The sequence below is a fragment of the Somniosus microcephalus genome, chromosome 3 (assembly GCF_052327205.1).
Source record: "Somniosus microcephalus isolate GS21.2 chromosome 3, FLI_Smic_1.0, whole genome shotgun sequence".
Taxonomy (NCBI): domain Eukaryota; kingdom Metazoa; phylum Chordata; class Chondrichthyes; order Squaliformes; family Somniosidae; genus Somniosus; species Somniosus microcephalus.
Genome location: NC_140989.1, coordinates 299,429,024 through 299,456,526, shown reverse-complemented (window position 1 = coordinate 299,456,526; position 27,503 = coordinate 299,429,024).

Below are 27,503 nucleotides of genomic sequence, written 5' to 3'. Positions count from 1 at the left end.
AAGGGTCGGAGGGGAGTCCAATTGCTGGGCCCAGCGGCGTCCAGCAATGCAGGAAGGGTCGGCCAGCTCGGCGGCCTTCTCCCCAGAGGGAGAGTCCGGCCTCCAGTCCAGAGACGGCCAACACCGAGGAGATGCGCCGCCTCGAGGACTTGTCCGCGGACTCGGAGCGCCGGCACATGGAGCTCATGGGGGTAGTGGCACGGTTGCCTGAGGCCATCGAGTTCCTGTCTCGGAGTGTGACCGAGTTCAGGGCCTCACAGGCCAACAGTCGGGCGGAATTCGGGGCAGCTCAGGCAGCGAGTGGCCAGGTGATCAGTGGTGCCGTGCAGTCACTGGGTGCTCTGATGCGGTCACTGAACAGGTCAACACGGGCATTCACTGCTGCCACACTCGCTGTGTCAGCCAGGCATCGCCAGGGCACCCGGCGCGCTGCAGCAGCACAGCGGTCTGTCCCTCGGCAGATTGGTGCGCATGCTGCAGTGCTGGCCCGGCCGAGTGCCAGTGTCTCAGGCGACCAGCGAGCGCCTGCCATCTGCCAGCTTGCCCCCATTCCTCCAGCCGCCACTGCCACTCCCCCAGTGGAGCTGCCAGGAGCTGCTGCAGCGACTGATGCTGGCCAGCCACAGCTGCAGCATTCACCAGCCGGCCCCTCGACGGCCAGACCTCGTCTAGGCCGACCCCCAAGGGCATCTGCCATCACGACATGTGCCCCTCAGGAGCCTGCCCCCAGCCTTGCAGCAGCCAATGGCCTCACTTTGAGGAGGAGCAGCAGGGCGTGCAGGGGCCGCCAAAGTTTGCAGAAGGCATCGCCCTCGCGGGCCACTAAGTAGAGGGTGTGTCCAAATGTTGTGTTTTCTGGAATGTGTGTTTTGTGAAGGCCGAGGATGAAGGCCATTTTTGTTTACATCTTTTGTTAATGCTCCCCAGGTTGTGGGAGTGAGTCATGTGTGTGAGTGTTTTTTGGGGGTTTCGTCTGTTTTTGGTTTTCATGTGGGAAGGGCCCTGAGTTTGTACAATAAACCATTTTATTTATTCACATTGTCCATGTTTGATCTTTGAAGTGTTTGTTGCCTTAACCGGCTGACGGCTTGCGGAGCGGCTGCAATCATGTTCTTTCCTTGGCACAAGCCATTCCCTGACAGGGGGCCTAGAAGTGACGGTCAATAAGCCGCCGACGGGCGGCCCTTGGACCTTCTGCCTCCCTCCTGGGCTGGTACTCCTCGTCCTCCTCCTCCTCCTGCTCCTCCTCCTGAGGTGGTGGTCCAACGTGAGGTGGCAGTGCCTGAGTCCTGCGGATAGCCAGGTAGTGCAGCATGCAGCAAACGACGACGAATTGGGAGACTCGCTCCTGCGAATACTGGAGGGCTCCCCCAGAGCGATCCAGACAGCGGAACCGTTGCTTGAGGATGCCGATTGTTTGTTCTATGATGTTCCTAGTCGCTTGATGGCTCTCATTGTATGCCTCTTCAGCAGGGGTCGTGGGCGCGCGGAGCGGGGTCATGAGCCAGGTACACAAAGGATAGCCTTTGTCCCCGATAAGCCATCCTCTTGGGTGAGGCTGTGCCTGGAACATGTCAGCCACAGTTGTCTGTCGCAGGATAAAGGCATCGTGACTGCTGCCTGGAAAGCGGGCATTGACAGCTAGGATGCGCTGCCTGTGGTCACACACCAGCTGTACGTTGAGGGAATGGTAGCCCTTCCGGTTGCGTTAATCCTCGGCATGCTCCAGAGGTGCCCGCAAAGCCACATGCGTGCAGTCAATGGCGCCCTGCACCATGGGGAAGCCCGCTATTCTTGCAAATCCCACTGCACGCTGCTGCTGCTTGTCCAGGGTCATGGGGAAGGAGATGAATTGATGACTCCTTCTGAAAAGGGCATTGGTCACCTGGCGGATGCAGCAATGCACGGCGAACTGGGAGATGTTAGCGATGTCCCCAGCAGCGGATTGGAAGGAGCCGGTGGCATAGAAGTTGAGAGCCACCATCACCTTCACTGCCACCGACAGAGACGTCCTGCGCATCAGCTGTGGACGCAGATCTGTGCAGCAGCTGGCAGATGTCTGCAACCACCTCCCTTCTGAATCGCAGCCTCCTAACACACTGCGCGGCACACATGGTCAGATAGGAGGACTGCTGGCGGTATACCCTGGGTGGGTAAGGCCTCACTTGGCGATGCCTGTTGCCCCCTCTGCGTCTAGCCAGGGCTGCCACTCTCTCACGGCGTCTGTAAGCCCTTCCGGCATAAGGCTGAAACTCAGCGTTGGCACCCAATGCAGCCCCCATTATATGCTGGCAAACACTGAGATCTCAATGAAGGCAAAGAGAATTGCACAGCTCTGGCCTGAGCCAAAAATACCTGTCCTAGTGTTGGGCCAAAGCAGTAAGCTCTCTTCCTTGGTCTCTCTCCAAAAATCCGTTGCACAAGAGTGAATGCTGCAAAATGGCTGCCATTTATAGTGCAGGGTAAGTGCCCTTTAATTTGCGCTCCCCGCGGCCCGCCTCGGCTGTGTACCGTTCCACTTCACAGTCGTTAGGGCCGCCCGGCGCACAATGGGGCGGCGCGAGTGAAGTTCCGGTTCCGGGCGCACAAACGTTGCACGACGAAATGACGTCATGATCTGCGCGCGCAGCAGGGCGCGCGCTAAGACTTTGCGCCGTTGCTAAATGTCTACTGAAGTTGGGGCGAGGCGCAGATCGCGCTGCGCCCGGGCGCTAAGCGCCTAGCGCTCGAGATCTACTCCTCCTAAGGCGCTAACGGCTGGCGTGCCCAACTGAATTTCTAGGCCATTATCTCTAAGCATATCTCTCATTAACATTCTTTCCAAATCTAGAACTGCAGGTCACCTTTCTCTTTATTTCAATGTGTAACATCCTCATCGTGTAACTCATTGTAAGCAACACTGTAGGAGATTCACTAATATTATATAATAGTAAATTATGGATTTGGCTACATAACAAAAGCAACTGGACTTCAAAAGGTAATTCATTGGACGTAAAACCCTTTGGGACATCCTGAGGATATGATTATACACTATCTAAATGCAAGTTATTTCTTTCTGTCTTATAACATACCTCTCATTATAAAACAATAACTATGAACAATGGCACAGGAGATCTGCTGATATTTACAAAGTCTGTTAGAAACACTGGACCAGAAATTCTGGTAGGCCTGCTCCAGAAATGCAGCAGGACAGGATTCTAGTCACCAGCGCGCTCTGGCATTGACCCTGATCCAAAACCCAGGAACAGGGTAATTTCTATAAAGGCGGAGGCCTCCACACCATCTACGATGCCTCCTGAGGATCTCTCCGAGGGGGGGGGGGGGAGGTGCTGGCTGTTCCAGCTGATGAGCTGCTTTTAAAAAAATGGCAGCAATTTCTCTGCTGCTCTGTGATCAATTGCCTTTAGGAAACCAGTATTCGGCCCTCATTTCCACAGTTATCCAGAAGGTATGCCTGCATTACGCTGCAACAAAGGATGAACTGGTGGGATTTTTGGCAGGGAAGTCATCTCACCAATCCCATTTCTTTGAGTGGCATCACAACAAAAGTGGGCGCGGGTACAAGTAGAGCTTGATGCACTCCTGTTGGAATTTTTTGTATTAGGAGGAATAGGGCAGGGGCCTTGTAGAACTGTGTCCCACCCCAAGTTCTGGCATATGCCCAACACTAGCCTCTGGCTTTTCCCACCTTACAGCTCTGTCCACGTCAAGCACTTCCTGCATCTGATACAGTAGGATCGCCAACCTGGTCTTAGACACCCATTAATGCAACTCTTGGTCACTTGCCAAGCTAGGCACAAGATGTTTTGATAAAGACTCGTCCAAATTTCCTTTCCTCCTAGCAGGGAGAAACCTTGCCTGTACGTGCACCAACTCTACAGTATCGTGGCTGAATCTAGAATGCAGCAGTGTAGAGAAATTTAATCTACTAACCTCAACTGTGTGGTACCATGGAGAAGTGTGCCACCAAAATACATCACTTCTACTTTATATTTTCTCAGTTCAATTTCAATGAAGGTAGATGTTTATAGAGAAGTAAGGTCATAGGGGGAAAAATTGAGTTGCGCCCCCTTTGGGGCGCTAACTTCGCCGGGGCGCTACTTTTAGTGCCCCAAAAGAATTAGCACCCCCGCGGCCGAAATTCACCAGTAGCGCCCCAAGAGGGAGGCGGGGCGCTTCCAGTAGCACCCCGCCTCCCTCTTGGGGTGCTGCATGGGAATATCACAGTGCTACGTGCCGCAGCGCCACGCTCTGCGGCATGTCGTGCCGCGGTACTGCAGGCCTTCCTCCCCTTCTTAAAGGAGAGGGGCCTAGCGCAGCGTGACCCGGGGCCCAGCTTGGCCACCAGGGATCGGAGGCACTATGTCCGACGGTGTCAGGGGAGCCTACCTGTGGCCAAGGCGGTGCTATTTAAAGGTGAGGTGCCAGGCAGCCATTTTTGTCGTTGGCCGCCTGCCAGCACCTGCCTCCACTGCCGTCTCCGGCCTCCTGACCCACCCCCCCGCGGAGTGCCGGCTGTGCTCCATGAGCCAGGCACTTCTCTTGAGTGCCAGACTCTTTTGTCGGCACTCCGATCCCCAGTGGCCCAGCTGGGCCCCGGGTTGCACTGCGCAAGGCCCCTCCCCTTAAAGAAGGGGAGGAAGGCCTGCAATACCATGGCACGATGTGGGGATGCGATATTCCCTCGCAACGCCCCAAGAGGGAGGCGGAGCGCTTCCAGTATCACCCCGCTTCCCTCTTGGGGCACTACCACTCAATTTCGGCTGCGGGGGCACTCATTTTTCCGGGCGGAGAAGTTAGCGCCCCAAAGGGGGCACGACTCAATTTTTCCCCCCATATGCTTTGCTAACCACTCTCTCAATATGTCCTGCCACCTTCAGGGACCTATACACATTAACTCCCAGGTCCCTCTGTCCCTGCACACTCTTTAAAACTGTGCCATTAAGTGTATATTGCCTCTTCCTGTTCCTTCTGCCAAAATGCATCACCTCACACTTCTCTGTATTAAATTCCATCTGCCACTTATCTGCCCATTCTACTAGCCTTTCTATGTCCTGTTGCAGTCGATTGGTATCATCCTCACTGTTTGCCACACCCCCAGATTTGGTGTCGTCGGCAAATTTAGAAATTCTACTCTGTATTCCAATATCCAGGTCATTTATATGTAGCAATAAAAAGCAGTGGCCCCAGCACTGACCCTTGGGGAACACCACTGTCTATCATCCTCCAGTCTGAAAAACAGCCATTTACCACAACTCGCTGTTTTCTGTCCTTAAGCCAATTCCTTATCCAATCTGCCACTGATCCACTTATTACATGAGCCACAATTTTGTTAACCAGCCTTCTATGTGGTACTTTGTCAAATGCCTTCCTAAATCCATGTAGACAACATCCATTGCATCCCCTTCATCAATCCTCCCTGTCACTTCATCAAAAAATTCAGTTAGATTTGTCAAACACGATCTGCCTTTTACAAATCCATGTTGGCTCTCCTTAATTAGCTTAAACCTCTCCAAGTGCCCATTAATTTTTTCCTTGACTATTGTTTCTAAAACTTTACCCACCACTGATGTTAAACTGACCGGCCTGTAGTTACTAGGATTGTCCTTACACCATTTCTTGAACAATGGTGTCACATTTGCCACTTTACAATCCTCAGTATATGCAGAAGCATCTAGCAAAGCATTATAATCTCCCCGTGGCCGTGTGTGTGTTGCTAAAATTATCACTCGGCCTACGAGATGCAGCCTCACAGAGATGTGAGGAAAGACTGAAATGTATTTATTTGAACATAGGAACCTGATCCGCCATTCAGTTAGATAATAGCTGATATGCCCATTGTGCCTGTGTTGGTTCTTTGCTAAAGTAATCCCACTGCCTGGCTTTTCCCCCATAGCCTTTTATCTTCTTCTGCTTCAAATATTTATTCAATGTTCCTTAAAGATGCAATAGCCCTGCCTCAAGCACTCCCCGTGGAAAAACATTCTATGCTCCAACAACCCTCGACATAAATACATTTCTTCTAACATTTCTCCTCACTCTTTTAATAATCATTTTTAATTGATAACCCCTTATCACCTAGTCATTCCCTCAAAATTCTTCATAATTTTAAAAGATCTCTATTAAATCTCCTTTTAGCCGTCTCTGCTCCAGTGGAAATCATCCAAGCATCTCAAGTTTCTCCTCATAACTATAGTTTCCCATCACTGGCAACATCTGGTGAATCTACGCGCTCTATGGCTTTAATAACCTTTCTATAATGGGTTGGCCAACACCATGCAATACTCTAACTCTGGCTGAACCAATGTTTTGTATAAATTCATCATTGCTTCTTTACCCTATGCCCCTATTTATAAAACCCCGAATTGTATTAGTCTTTTTATGGCTTTATCGATATGCACTCACACTTCCAGGGAATCCTGTTCCTGGGACTAGGGACAGAGTCACTGGTCAAGGCTTGGGAAGCTAAACAGAGCCAGGCCTGGTTAGTACCTGGAGGGGTAACCATCAGGGAAGACCAGGTGCAGAAGGTCATGGAAGAAGCCCTGAGGAGGGGCAGTTGGTGAGAAGGTCACAGAAGGAGCCCCAAGAGGGGCAGCTGGTGAGCAGGCTCAGGCGTTGGGCTGAAGATTGTCGGACAGGAAGAATGGTGGAAATGGAATGGCGGCGCGCACAGACGCAGTGGCTTTGCTTCTCCCAGGACGGTGCTATTTACGTTTAATGTTAATGTTATTTGTACTGGACTCATGGGAGCTTGCAAGATCACATTTCGTTGTGCATTGTACAATGACAATAAAGTTGAATTATTATTATGTATTTGAACCTCTAGATCTCTCTGTTCATCCACACCCTTCAGCGTCTTTCCATTAAATGCAACTCCCACACCACCACATCTTCCCCGGTGTGAGGCGCTGCTGACCTGTGGAGGAACTGCTCTCCCCTGGCTGGAGTTCTGTGTTTTTCCCGCTTCTCAGCAAGGCCAGGTTCTGATGGCCTCGAGCTGGGGCTGCTGATGTGTTCCAGGTAACCCGCTGAGGGTGTCAGATCCCCGGATTAGGCTTTTAGCTCGCTCCATGCCCATACTTTACCTGATGTACTGCCAGAGCACTCAGGTATGAGTGGCATTGGTGAAGCATATAATTGGGTTGTAAACAGAATAAATGTGTGGTAAGAGCAAAATAATAGGCAGAGGAGGTAAGCTTTCTACTGTGCTGAATTCACCAGTAAGCTGCTCACCGACAAACGGAGTTCGAGACTGAGCAACTTTTACAAGGACATATAGTTGTCAAAGGGATGTGCCCACATACGTTATTAGTGCCTCAGTCACTATTATGATTCAAAACTACTGATCAGATCAAACCAGGGAGCCTGATCTTTTTGTGCAGAAGTCCCCCTGATATGATGACATGGTTTCCTGCTTCAGCTAGTGTTGCCAATTCTCTCAGATTGTCCTGGAGTCTCCCAGAGTGGGACATGAATCTCCCAGGCACTGCTGATAGCAACCTATGAGAAAAGCAGAGTTTGCACATCCCATTCGCAGTTTGCAGCTGTGGTTTGCACTTTTTACTTGCTTCACCAGCTTCATGAGTGGCCTCTTTGGCTCAGTGGTAGCACTCTTGCCTGCAAGTCAGACGATTGTGGGTTCAAGCCCCACTCCAGACACCTCACCAAATAATCTAGGCTGACACTTCAGTGCAGTAGTGAAGAAATGCTACACTGTCAGAGGTGGCATCTTTCAGATGAGATGTTAAAGCAAAGTCCTGTTGAGTCTGTGTTTACAAGTGCAGTTATACTGAATAACAGGACACAGACTACAGAAGTAAGTAAACAGGTCTTTGCTGATTGAGGGTCAGGGCCGGAACTGAGGTACACTTTGCTCCACAGGGTTTATATACCGGTGTGGTCACCACCGGTACTACAATGTACAGGAGCCGTTAAAAAGTAGTCCATCACCTTAAGGTATCCTCTTAAGGTAGTACAGGTTACATACACTACAATTCCTCCCCTTTTAGCTTAACAGTGGACACCCCCAATTAATACACTACATGGATAACATATATACAATTTACACACAAGAACTGTTCAAAGATTCAGTCTCTGAGGAGGCCTCCTGATCCGGCCCGGATCATGCCTTTCAGGGATCTCTGGTTCCCGTTGCTGGGGTGACTCATCCACTTGATCTCCTATGGATTCAACATCATCCAATACGTTCGAGTCTGAGGTAGATGCTACAGGCTCAATAAGTTCTTCAACTGGTGTCTCTGCCGTAGACATGGGGTCGACCCTTGTTCTCGATTCCACAAGTTGGTCAGCATGACATCGTATTACGTTCTCTCCAACATCTACCGTGTACATCAAGGGTCCCTGTCATGCACGAATTGTCCCAGGTTGCCATTTATCATCCCTATAGTCCCTGGCCAACACTGGTTGTCCTATTTCAAAACTACGAGTGGCCTTTTTATTTATATGCTGGAATTGCTTGTTTTCGACTTCCCGTCGCACATTGGGTTTTAACAAATCCAACCGGGACCGCAACCTTCTGTTATAGAACATTATGGCAGGGCTTTGATTTGTCACTGCATGCGTGGCGTTTCGATACGCCATTAGGACATTGTCCACCTTGTGTTGTAGTGGAATATGATCTTCACTCATGGCCTTTATCGCCTTTTTGAACGTCTGTACAAATCTCTCGGCCAACCCATTTGTAGCCGGATGATATGGGGCAGATGTATAGTGTTTCACCCCATTCTTTTTCATGAATTTCTGGAATTCTTCTGACACGAACTGTGGTCCGTTGTCTGAACATATTTGCTCCGGCAATCCATTCCTTGCAAATATGGTTCTTAGAACTGCAATCGTCTTCTCAGAGGTAGTGGTCGACATCTTAATCACTTCTGGCCATTTAGAATGTGCATCTACTGCTATCAAAAACATGGAATCCATGAATGGACCTGCAAAGTCGATATGCACACGTTGCCATGGGGCTGAAGGCCATTCCCACGGATGCAGCGGTGCAATTGGAGGTGCGTTCTGAACTTTTTGGCACCCTGAGCAGCTTTTAGTCAGATCCTCTATTTGTTTGTCGATGCCTGGCCACCACACATAAGCCTTAGCAAGGCTTTTCATCTTGACTCCCCCCAGATGACCTTCGTGCAATTCTTTTAGAACTCTCTCCCTTAATTTAGGAGGAATAATCACCCTTGTTCCATACATCAATGTTCCTTGACATACGGACAGCTGTTCTCGTCTGGCTGAGAATGCTGGTAACAGTGGTTCGCCATGTGCTGGCCATCCCTTCACTGTCAAGTCGTAGACTCGAGACAGTGTCGGGTCATTTCGGGTCTCTCTCTCAATACCCGCATTGGTGACTGGTAAGCATTCGATGATGGTCGAGTCAAACATCTCGACAGGGTCAACTGCCGGTGCCTCTTCCGCTGTAGGTAGTGGCAGGCGTGACAGCCCATCAGCATTTCCATGTTGCTTTGTACCTTTGAATTCAATATCATATTGATGTGCCCCTAGGAAAAGGGACCATCTCTGAAGCCTCTGCGCCGTCATTACTGGAACACCCTTCGTAGGGTTGAAAATGGAAACCAACAGCTGGTGATCTGTCAGCAGCGTAAACTTTTGGCCTTGCAGGTAATGGTTAAATTTCTTAACTCTCCACACGAGGCTGAGAGCCTCCCTATCTATCTGAGCATAGTTGCGCTCAGCGGAGGTCAATGATCTGGATGCAAAAGCGACTGGCCTTTCCAAGCCATCTGGAAAATTATGTGAGAGCACTGTCCCGATACCATATGGAGAAGCATCACAAGCTAAGCGAATAGGCAGCGTTGGGTTAAAGTGAGCCAACACTTCCTTAGAGGTGATCAGTGCCTTGCTCTTTCGAAAAGCCCGCTTACAATCATCGCTCCACTTCCATGGTATTCCCGTTTGCAAAAGAGTGTTTAGCGGGTGTAACACCGTGGATAAATTTGGAAGAAACTTGTGGTAATAGTTAATCAACCCGAGGAACGACCTCAACTGGGATACATTTTCCGGTGCTGGAGCTTTGACAACAGCTTCGATCTTGTCAGGTGACTTATGGAGCCCCTCCTGGTCAATGACGTGGCCGCAGTACAAGATTCGCTTTTGAAAGAATTCGCATTTCTGGCGATTAGCTCTTTCAATCTGATGAGCACCTGCTCCAAATTCGCGAGGTGATCATTATCGTTATCTCCTGTAATCAGGATGTCATCCAGGTAACATTGTGTGCCTGGGATTCCCTGCAATACCTGCTCCATGGCCCTTTGCCAAATCGCTGGAGCCGATGCCACTCCAAAAACCAGCCTATTATACCGGTATAAGCCCTTATGTGTGTTGATCGTGAGATACTGTCATGACGCTTCATCAACTTTCATCTGTAGGTACGCCTGCGCCAGGTCTATCTTGGTGAAGTGCTTCCCGCCAGACAGTGAAGCGAAGATATCTTCAATCCGCGGAAGCGGATATTGCACCGTGTGAAGAACTGGATTAACAGTGATCTTGAAATCGCCACAGATGTGAACCTTCCCAGGTTCCCCCGGCTTGTTGCTCAACGAACGCTTCATGACAGGAACAATGGGTGTAGCCCATTCGCTCCAGTCCACCTTGGACAGTACCCCTGAACGTTCTAGCCCTTCCAGCTCTGCTTCCACAGCAGGTCGTATCGCATAAGGCACCGGTCTGGCTTTGAAAAATTTTGGGTTTGCATGTTCTTCAACCTTGATGGTTGCCGTAATTCCTTTCAGTGTTCCAAGTCCCTGTTGGAACACCTCCTTAGCATCGTCTAAGATTTTTGGACAGTCGTTTAGGTTTGACGTCGTCCTCCTTACAGGCATCCACAGTCAGTGCTTGTATGGAATGCCAGTCCAAATTTATTCTCCGGATCCATTCCCGTCCCAGTAGTGGCGGACCTCCATCAGATAACACATACAAGTCCATTTTCTGACTTTCTTTATCATTGTAGACCACATTTACTTTTATCTTTCCTTTGGGGTATACTATTTGCCCCGTGTATGTTTTCAATACAATCTCCGTATCCCTCAGGGGAATGTGCGAGAATAACCTTTTGTAATCTTGCTTATTCATGACCGCTAATGCCGACCCAGTGTCCAATTCCATCTTCACTTGGACTCCTGCTATCCGAAGCGTGACCCAGATAGTTTGGTGGTCTGCTGTGTTACCCACATTATGTATTTTCAGACAACCCAGTTCCTTACTGCTGGAGTCTGAATCCGTCTTCTGTTCATCCGAACTGTTCTCTGTCACCTTGTGTACTTTTTTGTACTTCTCCTGCAGTGACTTTTTGCTGCTGGTCTTCTTTCCTGACCGGCATACTCTCGCTATGTGACCAAGTTTGCCACATTGCCTGCATTCTTTGCCTTTGAACCAGCACTGGTTCTGGTCATGCTTTGTCCTTCCGCAACGATAGCACTTTACTGCGTCCAATGCCATTTCATTGGTGCTGAATTCCAGTGGCCTTTGCTGTATCTCTGCAGCGCCCCATGCTGCTGCTTCATGGGATGCTGCAATGCTGAAAGCTTTGTCCAGCGTAAGATCCTTTTCCTCCAGCAGTCGCTTCTGGGTTCCTTCCCTTAGGAGCCCACACACAAACTTATCTCTCAGTGCGTCTGCTAGTCCTGTTCCGAACTGGCAGTACTTTGATAACTTGCGCAGTTCTGTTAGGAATTCAGCATTGCTTTCTTCTTTAAGTTGAATTCTTTTGTAGAATTTAAATTGTTCCGCTATCAGCAGCGGCGTGGGGTTTAAATGCTCTTGCAGGATGGTAACAATATCCGCGAAACTCTTCCCTACTGGTTTGTCTGGGGTTACCAGGTTCCTTAATAACCCGTACGTCTTTGCACCCATCGAGTTTAATTGGGTTAGTGCTTTCTTATCATCCGGTACATCATTCGTTGTACAGTAAACTTCGATGCGTTCCACATAAGTGGCCCAATCTTCCACATCATTATCAAAAGCAGTGATGTTACCCGTTTTTGGCATCCTTGCTGAGTTTCTCCTTTCCCTTCGGATATTATTTAATATGATGACTTTTTTTAATTTATTTTTTATTTAAGATGGCGGCTTTTCCCGAGCTTGGCGGCTTTTCCCGCGCTTGTCTTCTTCCCCCGCCGACTCAAGATGGCGATTCCCACGCTGTTGCCGTCCACGCCTCCCAGCGGCCCTTCCTGCCTTTATTTTCCTTGCGCTGCTGCTCTTGTTGCCCCGCCGCTCCCGCGGTCCTTGTGGCCATAAAACGCTTTTCTGGCTGCTGCGCGTCTCTGCCCCGATTGCAGTCTGGCCCCTGACACCGGCTGTGGTCATGTTCTCCGCCCTTTCTTCGTTTTCCCTCCCCTTCTCCCACTGACAATTCGGCCGACTTCCCCCCCGTGCCGCTCGATCGGGCTTAGAAGGGATGATCACTGCCTGTTGCTGATGTTGGACTTCGTGGCCAGAAAACCAACCCGGGTTCCTGATGGCCTCCCATGCGATGCAGTGCTCAGTAGGATGTTGAGGGCGGATGCCCTTTTTCGACACCCGTTTCTGAGGACGAAGCTTCCTTGGATGCAAAACTGCCGCTAGGTACGATCAGACTCGTCACCACTGTTGAGTCTGTGTTTACAAGTGCAGTTATACTGAATAACAGGACACAGACTACAGAAGTAAGTAAACAGGTCTTTAGTGATTGAGGGTCAGGGCGGAACTGAGGTACACTTTGCTCCGCAGGGTTTATATACCGGTGTGGTCACCACCGGTACTACAATGTACAGGAGCCGTTAAAAAGTAGTCCATCACCTTAAGGTATCCTTTTAAGGTAGTACAGGTTACATACATTACAGGTCCCATCTGCCTTCTTAGGTAAATGTAAAATATCCCATGGCACTATTCAAAGAAGAGCTGGGGAGGTCTCCTTGGCCAACATTTATCCCAACACCTGAAACAGAGGTTTTGGTCATTTATTTAATTGCTGTTTGTGGGAGCTTGCTGTGCACAAATTGGCTGCCACGTTTCCTACATTACAACAGTGCCTACATTCAAAATTACTCATTGGCTGTAAAGTATCCTTTACTGGGGCTGGGACGGCCTGAGGTTGTGAAAGATGTGATATAAATGCATGTCTTTCTTTCTCCTGGTTCACGGAACTTCTCGCACGATAATTGTTGGTGCAAAACCACAAGCAAAGATACTCAGCTACAGGGCACCCAACCATTAGAAGATAAATGCTGCAACATTTGCAAGTGTTATTTGATCCAGCTCATGTGATCAGATGTCCTGTGATCAATGTCATATGATTAAAACACACTTGGTGAAATGTCACGTAAGCAAACCTCCAGGAATATCTCCAACCAAAGTTGGCAACCCCACACAAAATGAAAAATTGAAAAATTTCTGGGGTTTTTAAGCGACCTCCAGCAGTCCCTTTAAAGGATTGCTGAGTTAGACACTCAATCCTTGATACACTGAGCTCTGCCCATTTCTACCTGAATTTCACATTCGGTGGTCCTTCAACTAAGTCACCCAAGCTAATATGTCATCTGGCACACTTCTGGCGTAGTTGGGGCGTGGCAGATCACAACAGAAAATTCAATGGCCTAACATCAATGTTATACTAGAAAAACGGGTCACTGTAAGTTGCATTTCCCCAGCATAGATCCCAACACTGCACCTATTGCTGAAAAATAGACCTGTTGAAGATGTCTTCTCAGGTGTTCCTTTTATGTGATTCTGTTTTGAGAACCAAAGAACATTGCAGTATTAGGTAAAGGCTAAAGACTTGACAGCTGAATGTGTCAATAACAAAATATGAAAGCCCTGGCACCCTGTACCTGATCCCTTGTGTTTCTACTCCTTCTGCCTGTGTATGGAAGGGGCTGGGACTGGGTAGCACTTACAAGTAGGGGGTAAAGCTCACTGGGGCCGGGGCTGAGCTGGGACTAGAACTGGGACTGGCTGGTATTGGGACTGAGCTGGGGCTGGGACTGGAACCTAGCTGGGACTGAACTTGGACTGGGTTGGAGGCTGAGCTGGGACTGGGATTCAGCTGGGACTGGAGCGGGGATTTGGCTGGGGCTGGGATTTAGCTGGGGCTGAGCGGGGATTTGGCTGGGGCTAGAGCAGGGGTTTAGCTGGGGCTGGAGCTGGGATTCAGCTGGGCTGGGGCTGTGAGAATTTAGCTGGGACTGGGGCTGAGCGGGGATTTAGCTGGGGCTGAGCTGGAGCTGAACTGGGGCTGAGCAGGGATTTAGCTGGGGCTGGGGTTGAGCAAGGATTTAGCTGGGGCTGGGGTTGAGCGAGGATTTAGCTGGGGCTGGGGTTGAGCAAGGATTTAGCTGGGGCTGGGGCTGAGCGAGGATTTAGCTGGGACTGGGGCTGAGCGGGGATTTAGCTGGGGCTGAGCTGGAGCTGAACTGGGGCTGAGCAGGGATTTAGCTGGGGCTGGGGCTGGGGCTGAGCGAGGATTTAGCTGGGGCTGGGGCTGAGCGGGGATTTAGCTGGGGCTGAGCTGGAGCTGAACTGGGGCTGAGCAGGGATTTAGCTGGGGCTGAGCGGGGATTTAGCTGGGGCTGGGGTTGAGCGGGGATTTAGCTGGGGCTGAGCGGGGAGTTAGCTGGGGCTGGGACTGAGCGGGGATTTAGCTGGAGCTGGGACTGAGCGGGGATTTAGCTGGGGCTGGGGCTGAGCGAGGATTTAGCTGGGACTGGGGTTGAGTGATGATTTAGCTGGGACTGGGGTTGAGCGAGGATTTAGCTGGGGCTGGGGCTGAGCGAGGATTTAGCTGGGGCTGGGGCTGAGCGAGGATTTAGCTGGGGCTGGGGCTGAGCGAGGATTTAGCTGGGACTGGGGTTGAGTGATGATTTAGCTGGGACTGGGGTTGAGTGATGATTTAGCTGGGGCTGGGGCTGAGCGAGGATTTCGCTGGGACTGGGGTTGAGCGAGGATTGGGCTGGGGCTGAGTGGGGAGTTAGCTGGAGCTGGGGCTGAGCGAGGATTTAGCTGGGGCTGGGGTTGAGCGGGGATTTAGCTGGGACTGGGGTTGAGTGATGATTTAGCTGGGGCTGGGGCTGAGCGAGGATTTCGCTGGGACTGGGGTTGAGCGAGGATTGGGCTGGGGCTGAGCGGGGAGTTAGCTGGAGCTGGGGCTGAGCGAGGATTTAGCTGGGGCTGGGGCTGAGCGAGGATTTCGCTGGGACTGGGGTTGAGCGAGGATTGGGCTGGGGCTGAGCGGGGAGTTAGCTGGAGCTGGGGCTGAGCGAGGATTTAGCTGGGGCTGGGGTTGAGCGGGGATTTAGCTGGGGCTGGGGTTGAGCGAGGATTTAGCTGGGGCTGGGGCTGAGCGAGGATTTAGCTGGGTGTGATGAAATATGCCATTCATCAGGCACTGTATTCCCTGTGTTTAGTTTAGTTTCAGTTTCATTTCCTTACCTGTATTGTATTGTGTGTAGGGCTCCGCCCATACCTGGCCCCTACTTAAGCAGGCCCCAGCGTGTCTCACAGCAGTACAGCAGATCTCTGGATGAGAGACACTTCTCCAATGTGTATTACTTTCTGAGTTAATAAAAGCCTTGCTTTGCTCCGTTAACGTCGAGTCTCAGATTCATTGAGGCACATCAATTTTATTAACTCAATTTTCAACGCAATGGACCAACTCTTGAAACCCGAACGTTTGGATTTGGACCCGCATGCTTCGGACGCATCGGCACGATTCGGACACTGGTTTAAGTGTATGGAATTCTTCCTGGACAATTCCGCAGCCATCACAGGCGCTACGGACGCTAAGAGTATGAAACTCGGAATCCTGCGGAATTGGGTAAGCCACCGGGTTTACCCCCTCATCCAAGACGCCGACACGTACCCGGCCGCCTGCGACATCCTAAAGGCACATTACCAGCAGCCTACGAACGAGGTGTACGCAAGGCATCTGCTCGCTACTCACACACAGCGACCTGGGGAATCGCTGGATGAGTTCCTAGTCACCCTGAAAACGCTTGGCAAAGACTGCAAGTGCCAAGATGTAAAAGCCGCAGTGTACACTGACGAGCTTGTTCGTGATGCCTTTATCGCAGGCCTCAGCTCCACTTACATCCGGCACAGACTACTGGAAAAAACGGGATTGGACCTGAAACAGGCTGTGGACACAGCGCGATCCCTGGATGTGGCCCAGAGAAACTCAGACGCCTACTCTTCGGCCCGCGCCGCCCGCGCCGCCATGTGTGCACCAAGGGCACCGCCATCTTGGAAGGCATCTTCCCCGCCCGGCAGCCCGACACCGTCGGGGCCCCGCTCTCCCCCCAGAAGCCCTACGACAGCCGCGACGCATCGGGGCCCCAACTGCTACTTCTGCGGGCAGCCGAAGCACATCAGAAACCTGTGCCCGGCGAAAGGCACCACCTGCTTTAAGTGCAGTAAGAAGGGGCACTTCGGGAAGGTGTGCAGAGGAAACCCCGCTGGAAAACCCACCACCGCCGCGTGTGCACCGTGGGAGCGGCCATCTTGGACGCCATCTTGCCCGACCTCGTGGGGTCCGCCATCTTGTGAGCAGACAGCGTGGACGCCATCTTGTCTCGATCAGGGCCCTACAGTGGCATCGGTCACAGTGGACCAGACCAGACCGCACCCGCTATCCAAATCAATGGTGGACATCGAGGTAAACGGGTGCGGGGTTAAATGTTTAATTGACAGTGGAAGCACGGAGAGTTTTATCCACCCTGAACTAGCACAACAACTCTCTCTAACGGTGGTCCCTGCTCGGGGCACCATCTCTATGGCTGATAAAACCCAGACATCGACCATTATGGGTTACTGCGCGGTACAATTGTCCGTTAACGGAACTGTATACGATAATTTTAAATTACTAATCATGAAGAATCTATGTGCGAGCGTGATCTTGGGCTTGGATTTCCAGTGCCACCACCAAAGCATCACGCTCAATTACGGTGGGTCCCAGCCGCCCCTCACAGTGTGCGGTCTGGCTACCCTGAAGGTAAAGCCGCCTTCGCTATTCGCGAACCTTACTCCCAACTGCCGGCCAATAGCGACCAAAAGCAGGAGGTACAGCTGGGAGGACAGGCGGTTTATCGCGACCGAGGTAGACAGGCTCCTGAAAGAGCGCATTATCGAACGCAGCAACAGCCCGTGGCGCGCCCAAGTGGTGGTGGTGAGGGGTAGCGAGAAGAAGCGGATGGTGATAGATTATAGCCAGACGGTTAATCTATACACCCAGCTAGACGCCTACCCGCTACCCCGCATATCCGAGATGGTGAACCAAATCACCCAATACCGGGTGTTCTCCACCATCGACCTCAAGTCAGCGTACCACCAGCTCCCTATCAGACCAGGGGACCGCCCGTACACCGCCTTCGAGATGAACGGACGCCTCTACCAATTCCTCAGAGTCCCCTTTGGGGTGACGAATGGGGTCTCGGTCTTCCAGAGGGAGATGGACCGCATGGTCGATGACCACCACTTGCAGGCAACCTTCCCCTACCTCGACAACGTCACCATCTGCGGTCACAACCAGTAGGATCACGACTCGAACCTCGAGAGGTTCCTGAAAACCGCACAAAAACTCAACCTCACTTACAACGAGGACAAGTGCGTTTTCAACACCATGCGCCTCTGCATACTAGGCAGCGTGGTGGAGAATGGGGAAATCGGACCAGACCCCGACCGATTGCGCCCCCTACGGGAGCTGCCCCTGCCCAACACTCCCAAAGCCCTGAAAAGGTGCCTGGGGTTATTTTCTTATTATGCCCAATGGGTCCCCAACTACTCCGACAAAGCCCGCCCCCTCTTGAAAGCATCCTCTTTTCCGCTCTCTGCTGAGGCCCACGCCGCCTTCAAAAGCATTAAGCGGGATATTGAGCGGGCCACGCTATAGGCAGTGGATGAGAACACTCCCTTTCAAGTGGAAAGTGATGCGTCTGACTTTGCCTTGGCGGCCACCCTCAACCAGGCGGGGCGGCCCGTAGCTTTCTTCTCGAGGGCCCTCCAAGGGCCCGAGATCAGACACTCCTCCGTGGAAAAGGAGGCCCAAGCCATCGTGGAGGCAGTGCGCCACTGGCGGCACTACCTAGCCGGCAAACGCTTCACCCTACTTACCGACCAGTGGTCGGTAGCGTTTATGTTCAATAATAAACAGAGGGGGAAGATTAAAAATGATAAGATTCTTAGGTGGCGGATCGAGCTCTCCACCTTCGAGTATGACATCATTTACCGGCCAGGGGCCCTTAACGAATCCCCCGACGCCCTCTCACGAGGGATGTGTGCCAGCACCACCGGGGATCGGCTACAGACCCTCCACAACGACCTCTGCCACCCAGGGGTCACACGGCTGTTCCACTTCATAAAGTCCCGCAACTTACCCTACTCGATTGAGGAAGTTCGGTCTCTGACCAGGAACTGCCGCACTTGCGCTGAGTGCAAGCCTCGGTTCTACCGCCCAGATAGAGCCCACTTAATCAAAGCTACACGGTCCTTTGAGCGGCTCAGCTTAGATTTCAAGGGCCCCCTCCCGTCAGTCGACCGCAATGTTTACTTCCTGAACATTGTGGACGAATACTCCCGTTTCCCATTCGCCTTCCCCTGCCCAGACATGGCCAGCGCCACGGTCATTAAATGCCTCAACAGCCTGTTCTGCCTGTTCGGTATGCCGAGCTACATCCATACGGATAGGGGGGCGTCCTTCATGAGTAAAGAGCTACGCCAGTACATGCTGTCCAGGGGGATCGCCACGAGCCGTACCACCAGCTACAACCCCCAGGGTAACGGCCAGGTGGAGCGAGAGAACGGGACAGTATGGAAAGCAGTCACTCTAGCTCTAAGGACCAAGGGCCTCCCTATCTCCCGCTGGCAGGAAGTCCTCCCAGATGTGCTCCACTCGATACGGTCGCTATTGTGTACTGCCACTAATGCCACGCCTCATGAACGAATGTTTGTCTTTCCCCGGAAATCCACCTCAGGCGTATCCATGCCGTCATGGCTCTCCACCCCAGGTCCGGTATTTGTACGAAGGCATGTGAGGGGCCACAAGACGGACACCCTCGTGGAGTCAGTGCACCTACTCCACGCCAACCCCCAATACGCGTATGTCCGGCACGCCGACGGAAGGGAGGACACCGTGTCCATAAAAGACGTCGCCCCAGCCAGTAACGATAACAACCACGACAACAACAGCAACAACGATCACAGCAATTCTTACCCACCCACTATCCTTTCACCACCCCCGGAAGAACATCGACCAACGGTGCCCCCACCAACTACCCCTTCAACAACCCTGGCGGCGCCCCCGGCAGAGACGCAGGAGGCCACCGGGGACACCCAGCCAACACCCGCGGCACCACAACAGCTACGTCGGTCACAGAGGACTATCAAACCCCCGAACAGACTAAATCTGTAGAAGGGGTGAATGTGATGAAATATGCCATTCATCAGGCACTGTATTCCCTGTGTTTAGTTTAGTTTCAGTTTCATTTCCTTACCTGTATTGTATTGTGTGTAGGGCTCCGCCCATACCTGGCCCCTACTTAAGCAAGCCCCAGCGTGTCTCACAGCAGTACAGCAGATCTCTGGATGAGAGACACTTCTCCAATGTGTATTACTTTCTGAGTTAATAAAAGCCTTGCTTTGCTCCGTTAACGTCGAGTCTCGGATTCATTGAGGCACATCACTGGGGCTGGGGTTGAGCGGGGATTTAGCTGGGACTGGGCTGAGCGGGGATTTAGCTGGGGCTGAGCGGGGATTTAGCTGGGGCTGAGCGGGGATTTAGCTGGGGCTGGGCGGGGATTTAGCTGGGGCTGGGGTTGAGTGGGGATTTAGCTGGGACTGGGCTGAGCGGGGATTTAGCTGGGGCTGAGCGGGGATTTAGCTGGGGCTGAGTGGGGATTTAGCTGGGACTGGGCTGAGCGGGGATTTAGCTGGGACTGAGCGGGGATTTAGCTGGGACTGAGCGGGGATTTAGCTGGGGCTGAGCTGGGATTTAGCTGGGGCTGAGCTGTGATTTAGCTGGGGCTGAGCTGGGATTTAGCTGGGATTGAGCGGGGATTGAGCTGGGGCTGGGGCTGAGCTGAGATTGAGCTGGGGCTGAGCTGGGATTGAGTTGGGGCTGGGGGGGATTGAGCTGGGGCTGAGCGGGGATTGAGTTGGGGCTGAGATTGAGCAGAGGCTGGGGCTGAGCGGGGATTGAGCTGGGGCTGAGCGGGGATTCAACTGGGGCTGGGAGGCGCTGAATTGGCGTCATTATGTGACGCGGGCGGGGGAGTTGGAGAGGCTGAAAATGTTCCATGAACCGTGTCGAATTCAGCAAACCTCGCATCTCTGACCCTTTCTGTACTCCTCTCACTTGCGCATTTCAAAGGGAGCGGAGATGAAACGCCTTCGCACGAATCGTTAACATTTCACAGCTGGTGCGGTAACTGAGTTGGATAAGATATTGACTTTGTCGTGACTTTCGTCATTAAAACGCCGGCTGTTCACAACAGGACTGACGTGAGCACGCTAATTGTGTTCAACCTTTATAATTTTATTCCTCATGAATCAATAGTGTGTTTAATTTCCAACTGATTGTGTTCCCCCCACTGCACTCCCACCCCTGCAGCCTTTAGACTGGGCTGGACACCACACTGGAGTAACTATCAAGCCCAAACTGGCGGAGACTGTCGCCCTCGCACAGTTTCTCTCCAGACTCCAGTGTACCTGACCCGGCAACTTCAGCATTATGCAAACCACTTCGAGCAGCACCAAAGTTGAAGCATAAATGATCCCGAGTCAAACCTCTGTTGGGGAGAGAGAAGAGCCTTGAATTGTTTGCGTTACAATCAGGCCACTGGCAAGTGTTGTAATGAAATACAGAAAACGCTGGAGATACTCAGCAGACCAGGCAGCATCCGTGGAGAGAGAAACAGAGTTAACGTTTCAGGTCGATGACCTTTCGTCAGAACTGGCAAAAAGCAGGAAATTGAGCTGATTTAAAAGCAAGTTTAGGGGCTGGGAAATGGGGGAGGGGATGTTTGAACAAAAGGGAAGGTCTGTGATAGGATGGAAGGCAGGAGAAGTAAAGAGGCATTAAGAGATATTCAAGGCAAGAGATGGTAATGGGACAGGTGAAGAAACAAAGGATGGCCCTAGATGGAGTGTGAACTGCGCTGGCAGAATGAAAGAGAGCTGCCATGTGGGAGAGAGAAAAAAAGGCACAAACAAAAAGTGTGGATAAAAAATATAAATATGATAGGGGCTGAGGTTATGATCTGAAATTGTTGAACTCTATGTTGAGTCCAGAGGGCTGTAAAGTGCCTAATCGAAAGATGAGGTGCTGTTCCTCGAGCTTACACTGAGCTTCCATGGAACAATGCAAGAGGCCGAGGATGGTGAGGTCTGAGTGGGAATGGAGTGGAGAATTAAAGTGACAGGCGACCGGAAGCTCGGGGTCGCCCTTATGGACTGTCTCTTCAACGAAGTGTTGTAATGATCCTTTTTGTGAGATTGTGGCATCTGCCTTTGGAAATGGATAGGAAACAAAATATTGGTCAAATACTTTTTCCATGAAGATGCTTCCCCTTTATATTGTATAAACTTATTTTTATGTGGCGCTAGCACTTCATGAAATCGAGTTATACCTGACAGAACAATGTTCTTTTACAAAGGAAACATGGCTGCCTATAACCAGAGGGGCACACGGCAGGAATGACTGTACCTGTACCCACCATGTAATGAGCAGAATCAGGAAATGGTAATATTGATCAGTTCAGGATGTTGCGAGAGATTTTCTCTGAGAACATAATGAACATCAAACCTGTTCTTTGCAGAGCGCCTGAAACAGGCGGGAGGCTGCTTACGTATGTGAATCGGGGACGCACGCTGGCTGTAGGACACAGTTTGTAATTGTTATGTACAAGTAGACATCGCGCACGATCCATCCATTTTGTACCAAATGGTGAGCAACCTAACCAGCGTTCCAAATGTGGCCTTTGTTAGGGGGGATTTTTTGTGGGGCCAGGAGGAGCAGGAATGATCTTCCTGGCCGCATAAAAATACTGTGGCCCACAGTCTGCCATTGCTTAGGCTACACCTCCTCCGCCCCGTGGTGCGCCTCGGCCCTTTTACTGCCGACTATTTGCTCGGTTTGTTCATGGAGCTGTCGGATTTTCAGCTCCACCCGGTTCAGCGAGCTGCCTTATAGCGCACATTGAGCGCTGGGAAGTTCACTGTCTGCTTTCGAATAAGGCCTGAACCTGAAAATGTTTCGGGCAGCACGCTGAATCTATCAGACGGACGCACCACTGAACTCACACCCGCTTTGGCGAAAGTTGCAAGTTGCCCTCTTATATGTCCAAGTCAGGATGGTGTGTGACTTGGATGTGATGGCGCACCCACAACATTGCTTCTCAGTGGCAGAGGTCACAGAGGAGGGAGGTGCTGTCGAAGAAACCATGATTTGTTACAGTGGATTCTGTAGTTCGTACATACTGCAGCCACAGTACATTGGAGAAAGGGGTGGCTATTAAGTCCCAAACCAGGATCATACCTGGATTTTCTGGCTGGGATGGCTCAGCAAAACAACACATAATTACACTGAGCAAACTGGAAGAGCTTTTCTCCTTGTACGATAGCAAAATACTGCAGATGCTGGAAATCCAAAATAACAACAGAAAATGCTGGAAAAACTCAGCAGGCCAGGCAACATCCGTGGAGAGAAATTAGAGTCAACGTTTCGGGTCGAAACCCTTTTTCAAAACTGGAAAGGAAATGAAATAGATCGAAGGCAGGGCTGCGATAGAACAAAAGAAGTAAAGAGATATTAAGAGGTATTCAAAACCAGACGAGATGGTAATAGGACAGTGGAGACAAAAGACAGCTCAGATTAGGTGTGAAGTGTACTGGCAGGATGAGAGACAGCTGCCATGTGGGAGAGAGAAAAAAAAAGGAAAGCGGGGGAAGGGAAGACCCAAAACAAAGGGGTGGGAAAAAAAATAAGTAAAAATGTAATAGGGGCCAAGTTTATGATCTGAAATTGTTGAACTCGATATTGAGTCCAGAAGGCTGCAACGTGCCTAATCAGAAGATGAGGTGCTGTTCCTCAAGTTTACGTTGAGCTTCCGTGGAACAATGCAAGAGGCCAAAGACGGTGAGGTCCGAGTGGGAGTGGAGCGGTGAATTAAAATGACAGGCGACCGGAAGCTCGGGGTCACCCTTACGGACTGAACGGAGGTGTTCTGCAAAGCGGTCACCCAATCTGCGTTTGGTCTCCCCAATGTAGAGGAGACCGCAACGTGAGCAGCGAATACAGTATACTAGATTGCAAGAAGTACAAGTAAATCGCTGCTTCACCTGGAAGGGGTGTTTTGAGCTTTTCTCCTTTGTTCATTTTAAGAAAAAAGGCAATGCTAGAAGTTGGGAGAGGCTGTGTAAGAGTACTGGTATGTGAGTGTACCGCCAGCTCATGCTTGTAAATTAGTGTTTTAAACTCAATATCGGTCATTTCAATATGTCACAAAGATGTCAAAAATATTACCATAGCAACTACAAAAAACATCACTTGTTAGCTATGAATGGTTTGTTTACAGAAACGCTCCCAGGCTACAAGGCTGGATTTTAAGAAAATATACCTCCAAGGCTCTCACAGTATGTTGCTATCAATTGAATTTAAGAGCTGGGTTTATTACAGCAAGGCCATAAAAGGTCAAACCTTTGAAGACTGAGTAATCACTCTTGGAGCTGGAGGCTGGTAATGGCCACTGTTGTCTGTGGATTCAGCCTTGCCCACCTACTATCACTGTCCTTAGCTTTTACCATGATAGTTAAATATAACAGAATATCTTAACTCATTAAGAATGTCTCTTTATTTTTAGCTGTACAATTTAAGAATACAGAGAAAATATCTGCATTATTTTGTTAATTTATTCCATTATTGTAGTTTAAGTGAATAATGTCTGATTTGTCAAGAACAGGGTGGTTGACAAACATTCCAGTATGAAACATTTAACAATACTGAAAAAATAAACTACCTCCCAGTGTCACACTTTACCAATCTCGTAGGATCAGGAACAAAAGTCCAAACCAATTGGAGAAATAACTCTTCCTTTTCTATAGACGCTTCCTCCTTATAGGTTACTGGTCAGCACACAGACACAAGCAATGAAACAGTAAGTGTGTCTGTAATAACTGTGAACACTACACCTTGAACAAAGGTGGTTCACTCCAGTGCTTTGAAAAGGCACCTGGGAAGAATAGGTGTGTTTTTTCAGAAAAGTTGCGAAAATGATAACTAAAATGGTGTGTGTGCATTTTTTTATTGAGAACAAGACTCCATCTTCCCCCTCCATTTCCCTGCAATTTTCTATCCTTCTCTCCTGAAGGCACTGACACACACTGGGTTAAATTTTCATGGTCACCCTCAAGTCATTTGCCCAAGTGTTCATTCTTTAATAGACTATGAGGCACCACAACCAAGCTTGATTCTGTCCTCACCAGAAATCCAGACACAAGTGGGCAGATCTTGATTTTGGGTGATAGTGAGTTGGCTGCCAGTTTCAAATCGCTCCCGATTTTTATTTCCATTGACTTCAGTGGGTCAACATTGGGAGAGATAAATCACCTATTTTATGCTATCGCACAGAGTCAAGATCTACATACTTTTTCCAGAAGGAAAAATGATCAGTCAGAGAAATGCTGGCTGTTTACTTCTTCCTCTCACTAGCCCTTGGGCACCAAAAGCCAATTGTAGCTGAGAACAGCTAACTCAGTGCAGACCAGGAATCAAACCTGGGACAGGTGTGGCCTGCTTGGCTCGGCACTACAGCAGGTGATGCCTTTACCTACTGAGCCATTGGGATAGCAAGGAGGCCATGTAAAAGTGCAAGTAATTTCTTCATGGAAAGCTAGGCTGAAATTCCTGTTGGTGATATTAGTGAACAAATGTTTAATATGGCTGCCTGACATTCCTCGGTCCCTTATTTTAGTGGTGGCATTAACCCCATTCGAAATAAACTGGTTAACACAATGCATTTGTCTATTAATATCACCAGCAGTGATTTTTTTAAGGTCTATTATCTTTATCTCACAAAGTTGTAATTACGTGGTGTTAAAAGGAATAATTCAAAGTTGCAAAATATTACTAGAAAATTCAATACATAAATACAAAATTGTAGGCCTGTAAAAAAATAAATCTGGTCATTACAGTCTGGACGGTGAACTTTTAATTCAATTTATTCAGATTTTATAAAAAAATATTTCGTGGCACAGCCAGTGGGCATCTGGAGGCAGCTGTAAAATGGAGAGATCTCTCTCTAATCTGGTGTTTGCTGGAGCACAGAAACTTGTTTGGGTTGCCAATGCTTCCCATAGCCTAACACTTGCTGCAGCAATTCTGGTTCAGCAAGTGAAGGTTCCTGTCCACATTAGATCTTGGCTGCCTGCAAAGGACAGAGTTCCAGCTAACAACACTGCCTGGAAGAGAGCTGCATAGGCGGGAGAAGTATTCTGTGCAGACTTTTTTGGATCGACCCAAGTTGTCAGAACCTGTAGCACTAGTGAGAGATGGTGGACTGACCCGAAGCCCACGAATGTTTGTGAAATGTGATATGAATGTTTATGATCCATGTGTGTAAACAATCATCAGTTTACCAATTGTCACAGCTGTCCATGTCTGAGGCCAGATCCCAGAGTGCACATCATAGAGGGTTTATGGCCCTTTTAATAGCATGTTGCAACCTGGGAGGTTGACATCTGAAACCTAAGGTATTCATGTGCAATTTGCTGCCCATTCCTACAACTGTCACTCCCGAATAAAGAACTTGTTTTGCTGATCAGGCTGGCGGACCTGTGACTCAATAGTTCAGCGTTTCCCAGTAGGAAATAAGATAGGTGGCCTCAGTAAACTGCTTAAAGGAGAAAGTAAGAAAGTTTGAGGATAGTCCCTCTTGTACACAGTACTTTCATATTCTCTCTCTTCAAGTGAAACCAAAGAAAGATGAATTCTTATTTTTGTGCAGTATTTTTAGTCTTTTGAGACCAGTGTTTTCTGGTTACCACTTCCTTCGGCGCTATTCTGGGATACTGTACTAAGAGTGCAAGACATGTGGACCTCCCTTGCCATAGCACAGTCACATTTAACCAATGCAGCAAAGATTTCCCTTTAATCAAGTTACTTTGGTAGAACGTGGATCAGATCTTAAGCTGAGATTATTTTCAATGGTTTTGACAATCTTATTGAATACTCGCTGTATTCTCCTCACAAGGAAGTTTAAAAAAACTCCCAATTTGAAGTGTTCCTATGGATTTGTATTCTATTCTTCCTTTAAAACCTTAAAGCTATTCTCACTGCCTTTAAAAATATTTGTATTAAATCTGGCGTCTGTGTTAAAGTGAATTATGAATACTCTCATCACAAGTAACATGGTCTGATATATAAATTCATTTTTGAAAGAAGCCAATTGCTTGGCAGTTACAGTTACAGAAACTTACAGCGTCACTTAGTGTAGTATAATAAGTATACCATCTGTCAATGTCTAATTATATCCCAAACTACCATCAATTATACAGTCAGTTGTCTGCCATTCATCGACACAAATGACCTATTCTTGAAGCACTACTGACCCCCAGTGGTAACGCAGCATAATACACACACCATGGCAGATATTCACAGTTATTGAAAGCAACATTCCTACCTCAGATTGTTAACTTTCATACACTCAATATGACTTGGATTGCGACAGAATTTAAAAAGTTAAATGAGAAAAGTAAGTTTTTTTTTGTAGAACTATAAATTGGTGAACTTATCATTAACAGTACTCTGGAATGGCATCACCATCCACACTGTCTAGTTTTCAGCTGTAAGTCCAAGACAATGTTAGGTTGATGAATTTTCCACCTTTGCAGAATAGCAATATAGAACTACCTCTGGCAATCTGGGAAGGAAGGACCAATCAGTAAGAGGATGTGTCAGTTCGAATACTGCCTGATGACTGATTCCCTTTTGTTGCGGTACTACTGGTGGGCTGTGTCCTTTTCTTCTTTCTCTTGGCCTCTCTCAGGCCCTTCTCTTCTGTCTGTTCCCCTTCCTGTCACCTTGTCATGCCACCAATCCCATGTCATTACTCCCCTCTCAGGTACTTTGCACCCCCTGCCACAATCCCAACTCATTATCAGTCCCCTGCCTTCCTACTCCTAGATTAAGCCCACAGCTTCCCTCTGTGCCTCGCATGGTATGCTCCAAAGGGCCCATCAAGGCACCCATTCCTGCCTGCTTAGGAGCAGAAACTCCAACTGCCCCATGCTCCTCTCTTGCCCACCTTTCCACCCATAGCACCTGTTGGAGACTAACTGTGCCAACCTGCTTCCCATCCCATGTACCCTGCCCAACAGCACTCACCTGCACTCTAACAATGGATCAACAATCACTGTCCCTCTTCGCATTAACTTTCAGAATGTTCATTCACATGCATAGAAGGGCCTTGCCATCCATGACCTAATTGTGGAAGATTTCATTG